Source organism: Schistocerca piceifrons, chromosome 8 (assembly GCF_021461385.2).
Source record: "Schistocerca piceifrons isolate TAMUIC-IGC-003096 chromosome 8, iqSchPice1.1, whole genome shotgun sequence".
In the NCBI taxonomy this organism is placed as follows: Eukaryota; Metazoa; Arthropoda; class Insecta; order Orthoptera; family Acrididae; genus Schistocerca; species Schistocerca piceifrons.
The window spans coordinates 226,169,015-226,180,846 of record NC_060145.1 but is presented as its reverse complement, the minus strand read 5'-3'; the positions used below and the strand labels follow the sequence as shown (position 1 = coordinate 226,180,846).

Below are 11,832 nucleotides of genomic sequence, written 5' to 3'. Positions count from 1 at the left end.
GACAAAGGAAAATGGAAAGTAATTTACATGTCACTGATCGAGGAAAGCCTGGCTACGTGAACGAGGCAGAAAAAAAACGTTTACGAGATACGAAGTCTGGTTACGTAAAGTTTTTATTTTTTCATTTACTTATTTATATAATGCTTTGAGTTAAAAGAAATACTATCGACGGCTGTCGAGTAACATATACCAACTAAATTAATAAGAAATGCTACTGATCCCCCACATTACACAATACAGGTCGGAACACTGTTGCAGAAGCGACGAAAAATGCATATCAAATTTGAAAGAACGAGAAACCTCCAAGAATGACGAAGTTTTACAGAAGCTAGAAATTTAGCGCGAGCTCAAATGACAAATGCTTTTAATAGTTTCCACAACGAAACTCAATCTATAAATGTGGCAGAAGATCCAAAGACATTTTGTCGTATATAAAGTACTCAAGCGAAAATATGCAATGAATATCTCCATTACACAATAATGCGCTGCTGGTGACAGTGCCATTAAAGCAGAGTTACTAAAAGTGGCTTTACCCAGTTCTTTCCCCAAAGAAGACGAAGTAAATATTTCAGATTCGAATCAAGATCAGCTGCAAACGTGAGTAACTTACAAGCTGATATCCTTGGTGTAACACAGCAGCTTACATCAGTAAAAGCAAAGCCTCGGTCCAAACTGTATACCAGACAGGTTTCTCTCAGAGTATGCTGATAACATAACTTCATATTTATAGAATCATATACAGCCGCTTGCTAGTCGAATCATTCTTACCTAAACACTGGAAAGTTGCACAACTCATACCAATATCCAAGAAAGGATATAGCCTTAATCCGCTCAATTACAGACCCATATCGTAAACTTCGAATTGCCGTAGTGTTTAGGAACATATATTCTGTTCGAAGATTATGAGTCACCTCAAAAAAGAAACAATTTATTGACAAACGGATAACATGGATCGGCTTGTGAAACACAACTACCAATTTATTGTCAGTAAGTTATGAGCGCTATTGACGGGGTTGTCAAAGTGTTTCCGTAGCTATAGGTTTCCAGAAATTCCGTATATTTAGGTTTCCTGGAAGTTATTGGCACCGTTCTCCACGGTCAGAAGCTGCTTCTGTTCAAATTGCGTGACTGCGGAGAGTCGTCCCAGTTGTGTGACTGGATTCGTGACTTCCTGCCAGAAAGGTCACAGTTCGTAGTAATAGACGGAAAGTTATCGAGTAAAACAGAAATAATACCTGGCGTTCCCCAGGAAGTGTTATAGGCCCTCTGCTGTTCCTCGTCTACATGACCGATTTAGGAGACAATCTGAGTAGCACTCTTACATTGTTGGAAGATGGAGTTGTCATTTGTCGTCTTATAAAGTCATCAGATGCACAAAACAAATTCCAGTACACCTTAAACGAGTTATCTATGTGGTGCGAAAAGTGGCAATTGACTCTAAATTATTAAAAATATGATGTCGACCACTTGACTACTACTAGAAATCGGCTAAATTTCGGGTACACTAAAAAGCACACACATATAAAGGCTATAAACTCAACTACATACTTACGGATTTCTATTACGAATAACTTAAGTTGGTTGATTACATAAATGTTGTGGGTAAAATAAACCGAAGACCACAATTTATTGACAAAACACTTAAAACATGTGACGGGGCCTCTAAAGAGACTGCGCATACTACGCTTGTCCGTGCTCTTCCGGAGTAGTCCTGTGCGGTGCAGGAGCCGCATCATATTGGATCTATGGAGGACACCGAAAAGGTTCAGAGGAGGCCACCTCGTTTTGTACTGTCACGAAATAGCGATGAGAGTGCCACGGATATGGTTCGCAATCTGGTGCGGCAATCACAAAACTAAAGTCGTTTTCCTTTACTGCTGGACGATGTCATGAATTTTCAATCACAAATTTTCTCCTCAGAGTGGGGAGATTTTGGATTACGCCCACCTACATAGGGAGCAATGATCATCGTAATGAAAGATAAATCAGAGCTCTCACGGAGAGATGTACTCGTACGTATTTGTGATTCCCGTTGGGTGTAACAGAGTGGTACGGTAGAGAAAAAGAATGAAGGTGGTTCGGTGAACCCTGTGTCAGGCACTTCATTGTGAATTGCAGAGTAATGAAGCAGATGTGAATTTATTTTCACAGACGTTAAGTGACTACCTGCACCAACAGAGTGAACAGGAAAGAAAAAAAAGTTGTAAGCCCAGTTTACTCTAAACACCTGATTTGAAAGTTTTTCCTCGTTTAACAAAGGCTAAACATTTAAATACGGTCGTACTGCTTCACTGGTTTATTTTTCTTGTTACAAGCTCAGTAATAAGTATTATGTAAAACGCGAGATACTCACTTCATTGGTAAGCTTCGTTATTGATTTGTAGCTAAGGGTCTATATCTCGCCTTCATACAAGAGCCGGTTAATTAATCTTCTCCTTCATTTGAATACACTAGGAAGAACATGAGATCATATCATTAACCTCGATGCGAATTATTTCATCGGTCAGCATTTAACAGGTTTTTTCAATGTCCACGAAACATGGAAATGCACAGTCCTCAAGGAGGTAAGTAAAGACATTCGTTTCAAAAAATAATATAAACCCTTTAGTTGCCAAGAAAACCATATGCGTCCTAAACACTTTAACCAACTTCGTTGCTTACTTATAACACTACCTCCAATTACCTATCGCGGCTCCATCGTAACAGTGTGAGTCCCACGTAACAGAGAGACTCTCACGGAAAGTAAATGGGCCACTGACTTGTTTTTAACACTGCACACTAAAGGGTATTGTACTAATCAGCCTCACTAACCACTGAAATTATGTTTTTCGCCCCCGTGTCCTCCATGGTACTGGGAAGCTGTTTTACGGACTCCACATAGGTCCTAGAGGGTTTCACGCATTATCGACTGCAGAGAAAATCGTGAGTAATTTTCATCCCCACATCTTTTCCAGCATCATTTACTTCTACCGGAGATATGAACACTGCTATAGTTACACAGTCTCTTCAGCAAACTATATGTCTCAGAAGCTATTTCACCCTGAGTACTACACACTTACGGGATACATAGGCCACCATAGAATTACCTAAAAATTTGAAGTCCTTTTCCAAAAGCTTTCCTAAAGTCATGTCTTTTCTGATTGTGAGTTTCCACCCTTCGTATCTGGAATATGTACACAGAGGTGGGCATTCCAGGGAACACACTAGTGGCCTGTATCTCTCCCGCAAGCAGCCTTTTCTTCTCTGCGACAGAAAAACCCCAATGCTGTTGAAGTCTGCATTTAGATCAAGTACACTCGCTTCCCGAAACAGCTTTCGATCGGATAATTTACCGTTATGAAATTTCAATACAGACTGAAAATGATATGAAACACAAATATTTATCAGCGTTATCAGATAATTTATCTGTTTACAAATCAGATGAAATAAAGTATTTGGAAGAAAAAGTAATCTCTGAATGTTTAGTGATACAAAGGGAGTACTGGAATTATTATTAGCAAATAGAAACTGTGATGTAGCGCAATAACGGGTAAACGCAGGTGGGTGACATCGACTCTGCCGTTACCGCGCACTGGGGGCATGGTCGAACACATGAAAAGATCGATTAATATGTTTCTCGTAATGGATGTCGAGAACATGCGCTTGTAAATTAACTGTTGCCTTTTCCGGTCTCTGACTGGCCAGCAATCGAGAAATCCTGACATGTAGCCCTGCCTTTGCACCTGGAATGCGAAGGTGCTTGAAAAAAGACGTCCAGGACAGATTCAGCGATCCCATGTCAAACAAAGGCGTTACGTTACTGACCATATCATATTATTCGGTAATCTCATTGTGAATTAGGGGATTGATTTCACGTGGTTAAAACAGTGAATTTATACACTGTAATTAGGCTGTTTATGTTTTCTCTATGTAAGTAGGCTGTTTATGTTTTCTGTATGTAAGTAGGCTGTTTATGTTTTCTTATTGGCAACGTTACGTAGCGCTCAATATGAAAATCACTGGCTGTGCTGTGTGCAGTCTGTGGCTAGTTTGCATTGTTATCTGCCATTGTAGTGTTGGGCAGCGGCAGCTGGCTGTGAACAGCGCGTAACGTTGCGCAGTTGGAGGTGAGCCGCCAGCAGTGGTGGATGTGGGGAGAGAGATGGCGGAGGTTTGCAATTTGTCATGAACTGATATATATATTATGACTTGTGATGATATTAAGGTAAATACATTGTTTGTTCTCTATTAATATCTTTCATTTGCTAACTATCCCTATCAGTAGTTAGTGCCTTTAGTAGTTTGAATCTTCTATTTAGCTGGCAGTAGTGGCGCTCGCTGTACTGCAGTAGCTTGAGCAGCGAAGATTTTTGTGAGGTAAGTGATTTGTGAAAGGTATAGTTTAATGTTTGTCAGGGCCATTCTTTAGTAGGGAATTTTGAAAGTCAGATTGCGTTGCGCTAACAAAATATTGTGTGTCAGTTTAAGGACAGTCATGTATAATTGTTCAAAGGGGACGTTTCATATGGCGACCCTTATCCTAGGATACCTCACTGGAATCTTCTGATTTTTCTTGTAGTTTGTGTATTTAGTGTAGCTTTTGTTTATTGCTAGCGCGTAATTGTAGAGAGAATCTCCTTTGTAGTTGTAGCCTTTCATTGTTGTACAGTAAAACAGTTGTGGCATGCATATAGATTTGCACCAAGTATTTCGCAGCTGTAATTAACAAGATATTATTTTCAGTGTTATGTTAATGTGTTCTCTTATTTTTGCTCTTCAAATTGTGTTTTTCTGTGTTGTCGTGTGTGTTAGCGCCACCGAGTTATGAATTAACTGATGTTCAAAGTAGTAATTTGGTAATTGTGCATAGGCAAATGGAGCGGGCGGCAAACAATGGCGTGGACAGTGAAACAATTAGTGAAGAGGGAAGCATTATCGATCGATCGGTCGGCAACAGCTCGCCTCAGGAATCCGAAATGACAGGACACAATTTCGCAAATACTGTAGATTCAGGTTTTGGGTCATCACCGTTTTCTCAAATAAGTCAAGACACATTTTCTGCTTGTCAAAATGTGAATGTTGTCGGTGCAAATGCACTGCCGAAAAGCGTAGAGAAACAGATTCCAGACACTAATACATTATTATTGCAATTAATGCAACAAATGGGACAAAAGCTTGAAAAGTTAGACACAATGGAACAACACCAGAGACAAACACAGCAACAGTTAGACACAGTGGAACAAAATCTCAAAAAGTTAGACACAGTGGAACAAAATCTCAAAAAGTTAGACACTACACTTGAACAAACACGTGAAGATTTAACCACTGAGTTACATAACATCGAATCGAAATGTCAAAAAGTCTGTAATGACGTAAAAACACAAATTTGTGAGCATTTTCAACCTATTTTTTCGCGGCATGAAAATGCATTACAGAATCACGAAGCAGCCATAAAAGAGCTGCAAACCATTGTTCATGAAAATCTTGAGACCTTGTGGGCTAAATTTGACTCAGTTGCATCTACCGATTTGGTTACGCAACTTGCAAAAGCTCAGGAAAACTTAAAGGACAAAGTAGATACTCTGAAACTTGGTTCAGAAAAACACGCTGAGGAAATAAGTACACTATCAGAGAAAGTAGCCGAACTTTCGGATCAATTCACTAACTTATCTACAAAGGTAGATGATGATCTGAATGACACAAGACCCGTAGCCTTCACTGACACAGAAGAGTATGAACAAATAAGAAAATTCAAACAAAATCAGAATCAAATTAATACACAACACCAAAGAGAAATCCGGGAAGTACAAGATCAGCTGACACAGGTAATACAAGAATTACGTATTTCAGAGGACACTCGCGCTCCAACACGGGAAGAGGGACTTAGAAACACGGAAAAGCTGCAAAATAATAACACAGGGCATTTCGGAAGTAATGAAAGAAATTGGGAATGTGCACCGAATTTTGAGATGGAACGGCCGACACGACCTAACAATGACCGATATGCGACTCGCCGTCATGATGATTTTGACTATAAGCTGTTCATTACTACACGTAAATTCAAAACATTTAAGAATTCTGGCAACGACATTCATCCACAAGCATGGCTCCATCAATTCTCTCATTGTTTTCCTCCCAACTGGTCGTTAGAACACAGATTAGAATTTATGTGTGGCTACTTGGAGAATGAACCAGCTGTAAGAATGCGATCGGTCATTCACGATTGCCACAGTGAAGGAGAATTTTACCATGCCTTCCTCTCAGCATATTGGTCTCAAGCCACACAAGACCGCGTAAAACATGGCATCATAATGATGAAACATTTCGAACAATCTGAATTTTCCAGTCTTGTGAAATATTTTGAAGACATGTTGCACAAGAATCAGTACCTGTCAAACCCATACAGCCCCTCAGAACTCATCCGCATTTGCTTAATCAAATTACCTGAACATTTACGACACATTATTTTGGCAGGGCGTTGCAAAGACGACATTGAAGCATTTCAGGGACTGTTACAAGAATTAGAAATTGACACTGACAATCGCGGAACGCGAAACCAGGAACACAGCAATTACAGGTCACATCCGTCGCAATTCCGCGATGAAAGAAGTAATAACTTTACACGACAAGGCTATTCTCACAACACAAATCGTGACCAAAACAGACACCACCCGTATGACAACCGTTGGCAGAGTAGTAATAACTACAGGGAAAGATCACCTCTCCGTGGTAATGACTATCACAGAGACAATAAGAGAAACAGACAATATGGGAACCAAAATAAATACTATCAAGGGAGACAGAATAACTTTAGACGCAACGGACCAGCGCGCAGTTACGATTCAGGGAGAAATTCTCCACCACGTGACCGACAAGGAAGAAACTACGGATTCTACCGAAATGACGACAGACGATATGATCATAACGACAGACGTCAATTGCATCAGAACTGGCGGGATTCAAACAGGGCAGGGCCCTCTCGTCAAGGTGAATTTTTAGAAGTTCGGTCTCCTAATCCGAATAACGACGCGCGCCAACAAAGAAACAGACAATGACTCGCACAGCAGGCAGCCGCGTGCGCCCGCTGGCTCCGAGAAAAATAACATAAGACGCTAGCCTTGAGAAAAATTTTAGCATTCTTTACCGATGTATACAACATAATTGCTTTGAAGTTGAAACTCTGTGCACTAGGAAGAGTAAAGGTTTACACCACATTTCACATGTAAAACCATTTATTGACAGATAATCTGTCTTTTAACTTTGTCTTTGCCATAAAACGTTTCACTTCACGTTACTAGTATGCTTTAGAAACTGTTACCATGCAACAATGTTTGAAGTTAAATATCCAGCCAAGAACCAAGAGAAATTATTTAAACAGAAATTACGAATGCATTGTTATTGCGAACAGACGACACAGTGTAATTGTGTGTGTACATTCTTGCTTGTTAGTTGCACGATTACAACATTTACCAGTACTGCTAATGAGATTTTAATGCAACATTTTGGTTTACTTGAAAATACATTCCGGATTTAAAGTACTTTCTGTGAGATACCAGATGAGACAATAGTTAGTTTATGTGACAGCTACACGATTTTATCACGACGCTACTAATGAGTGACAATTTACAATGTTGCTTTTGCAGTGTATCTGTTTTATATCTGCACAGTTTTCTGAATTCTTCTAGGAAGAAAAACATGTTTTAGTAGTAACTTTTGTGGTATAGCAACAATGAGACAGCCTTTTTCGTGGCATAACAATACGTTACTGTACAGTACTTTCCTCATCACGGCAATAAGCGTAATAACTAAGATATCTATACGCAAAGCATTTCACTTTTGTTTATCATGAGGTAAGTACATTGACTTCTGCAGAACTTAGCTTTCGGAGGACGATAACTACGACACTTCCACAGAGATTATGTTACAAGACGCACAGTTTAGCGCTACAGTACACGTATTTGAGTGATCAATTTTATACTTAACACATTTATTTTTAAAGATTTTTGAATTACAAAGAAAGTTTTCCGTGATACATTTCATTCCATTGCTGTAATCTGTAACACCTGAGGGTATAATTACATTAATCCTCAGGGGGGTACACGCTTACTTTGTGTACCATGTGTGTGGCAACCACAAGGAACCCTAGCTAATATGGTATTTGCTTATACAACTTTACACATCGGTACCATATTTCTCTAACACACAAATTACACAGCTATCTGATCATTTAACTGAGAGATAAACATTTTTTTACTATATCAGTGACAGATGTTTACGTAATTACACAGTTGGATAACTTCACACTTATGAAACTGTATTTAGTCTGTACTTTGTGAAATGCTCATATTTTTTCGGAACCATTGTGATACTATGAGAGCTTTGAATGATGTATTTGGTATGGATTCATGATTTTTAAAGTACGTTTGAGGCAGCTGACACTTTTGACATGAGCAGAGAATTTTTTTAGGCTTAGAAATTATTGGAGGAAGTTACGACGATTTTGAGATTTGACTGAGGTGTTATGATGTTATTATTACGACGACGATGTGTATTATGTTGTTGAGGAATGTTTATTATGCTACGTATTTCTCATGATGAAATATTGAAGAAGTGTCGACGAATATGTATATGTATAATGAGGTAAGGAATAATGAGTAGTGTTTAGGGACTCTGATTTATGAAAAGGATGTTGGAAACCAAGAAACGTACTTTAAGAGTTATGAAATGTGTGTGTATATTCGTGAATGTATTACAATGCAGACGAAAATTTTTTTTGGACACTGTTATATCAATAGCATTTTGTTTCTACAGATTTGTAACGCAAATTCTTGACCTGTGAAATATTTTTATATGCGACTGTCTCTGTAGCGGAAACTGCTGTCGTAAATATTTCCGTACGAAAGTTAAGTGACCACCTGCACGTAATGCGTCGCGGGCACCCAGCTGTGTCAGACGCCTGGAGAAAAAGCCATTATTGCGAGCCCTTTTCAGCGGCGCAGGTAGCACAAAAAAAAGGGGAGGCCATTATCCTTGGAAATATTCTTACATCTGCAAACCTGATAATGACAAGTGTCTTTCTATGAGAGTTGAGAGCTACTGACTTACGAAATGCCACATGACTTTTGAATGATGTTTTTATGCTTTGGTTTGCATAATTGCTTATTTCACTTGATATCTGGTTTCCAGCTGTGTTGCAGCATTGCTTTTATAAAATGAAATGCATTTGCTAATGTGAACACTTTCTGTCAACAGATCTATTAAATAATTATTTTATGATCCACATTCTTTAAAAAAGGAGCACTTTGAAAGGAAAGAACAATAAGACGGAACTAGTAACTGCATTCATAATTTTCTTTTCAAGTAATTGGTAACTTTTTGGTAGATTAACTTCTTGTGGTGCACCACTTTAATTACATAGACATTAAGATGTGAATATACATTTCCCTTATCTGCATTGTTGTTTTTACTGTAATATTTTTTCTTCTTGAGCTATGTCATGTTTAGATATAAGCTGCTGTTTGCCAGGCATAGTGCTACTGAACTTTAATTTGTGTTACTCTGCTAAGCCAATTTTACTACTCATTGATTTTTCATGTTGCTGCACATTGGCTCATATTAGTTGTAATTTTGCATTTTATCTGTTAATTTAGATTTACGGTAGCTTGCTTTGCAATTTTCCAATTTTTTGGTAATTGCTGTTTATATTAATTGTTATGTGATGCTGCATTGCCTCGTTCCTTAGTTTAGCATCTGAGCTCAGTAGATTTAAGTTAGCTTAAGAGGGGGTAGCCTCTAAGAGAATGAGTTGCAATGAATTGGAAGAAATGCATTGAGAAAACAGGTTTAGGTAGGATTTTCTTGGAAATAAATGTTGAGGTAAGAAATGTGTGAACATATTAATACAGAAAGCATGCTTAGATAGAATTTTTTTGGTGGAAACAAAGGATGAAATAAGAGGAAAGATATATGAAGTTTTGGGTTGGACTGCAGTACCAAATGTTACACTGAAAACGAACCCTGTCCTTTCCTATTGGTGTTATCCCACTATGTGTTTGTGTACCCTTGAGTATTTGTTTTCTTCCTGTCTCTGTGTACTGTTTCATAGAATTTTTTTCTCTTCTAATACTAAGCTATATTCACTATGAGGAGGAATACTGTTATCCTCAAATATAAGTTGCATTTATAATATGTTATTTTCTTTGTAAAGTTGTTTACAATTCTGTTCTGTTTCAATGTTCATGTGTGAAATTAATGTTTCGAAAACTATTCTCATTATTTTATGTATGTACTTATGTCACTATTTTTGTAACACTCATGTATATGTTTATTTCTATTCTTTTGTAAAGCCTGTACTACAAATGTTATCTGTTTTATTATGTTTTTAATGATGTATTTTGTACCTTTGTAATTGTATTCTTATGTTATAAAATTGTAATTGTCACCAGTTCATGACATTATTAACTTGTTAGTTACATTTCACTGCACACGTTTCTGTTGGTCATAGTATGTGGACAATATATGAGAAGTAGGGACTGTTAGTGTTTGCACGTGTGTTGGTAATTCAGCAAGGGACTGGATAACAGCATTGCTGGTTCTAAGGACAATTAAAAGAAAAACTTTCTGAGTGCACAAGTGGTGGTTTATGGACTTGCTATATTCTCTGCAAGAATCTTCGATGGTGATTGTGCACCTGCACAGTCGCAACGGATGGCTGCTGGCCGTCTCTACCAGGACTACAGTGGGTCTGCACCTCTGGTGGCCCACCAGTACCATTATCTCTACAAGGACTACAGTGGGTCTGCATCTATGATGACCTACCAACGCCATTATTTCTACAAGGACTGCAGTGGGTCTGCACCTCTGGTGGCCCACCAATACCACAATCTCTACCAGGACTCCAGTGGGTCTGCTCTGTGATGACCTACCTAACAATATTCTTCAAAACGTCGAATGAACTCTGCTGTGGGTTTGCTCTGTTGTGGCCCATTACCTGTCAGCATGTCAAGAGTCAGCACTGTCTTTCCGTTGGAAGGACAACACTACTTCTTCAAGACTGCATGGAAATCCACTACTTCTGTGTGCATTGTCTTTTACTGCTCAGACTTTGAGAAAAACACTGAAATTTTACAGTGATGAACAATCTGGACTGTCTTTATGGACTGTGAACAAAATTTTAGCTTTTGACCAGCATTGTATAAATAAGTGTGTGCATTTGATTTCTTTGTTATTGTATTTATGAAAAATTTTATCAAATCATTATTGGCCACTGCCCAAAAATATTTTGTAAAATTTTTTGTGGGGAGCATGGGGGCTATGTAATTAGGCTGTTTATGTTTTCTCTATGTAAGTAGGCTGTTTATGTTTTCTGTATGTAAGTAGGCTGTTTATGTTTTCTTATTGGCAACGTTACGTAGTGCTCAATATGAAAATCACTGGCTGTGCTGTGTGCAGTCTGTGGCTAGTTTGCATTGTTGTCTGCCATTGTAGTGTTGGGCAGCGGCAGCTGGCTGTGAACAGCGCGTAACGTTGCGCAGTTGGAGGTGAGCCGCCAGCAGTGGTGGATGTGGGGAGAGAGATGGCGGAGGTTTGCAATTTGTCATGAACTGATATATATATTATGACTTGTGATGATATTAAGGTAAATACATTGTTTGTTCTCTATTAATATCTTTCATTTGCTAACTATCCCTATCAGTAGTTAGTGCCTTTAGTAGTTTGAATCTTCTATTTAGCTGGCAGTAGTGGCGCTCGCTGTACTGCAGTAGCTTGAGCAGCGAAGATTTTTGTGAGGTAAGTGATTTGTGAAAGGTATAGTTTAATGTTTGTCAGGGCCATTCTTTAGTAGGGAATTTT

The 11,832-nt window shown here is 38.6% G+C and overlaps 1 protein-coding gene across 1 annotated transcript in view; it reads left to right on the top strand.

The window, feature by feature from the left end:
- The window catches only part of LOC124711724, a 183,778-nt gene that overhangs the window by 105,540 nt on the left and 66,406 nt on the right, over nt 1-11,832 (top strand). The gene's annotated exons all lie outside the window — the stretch shown is intronic.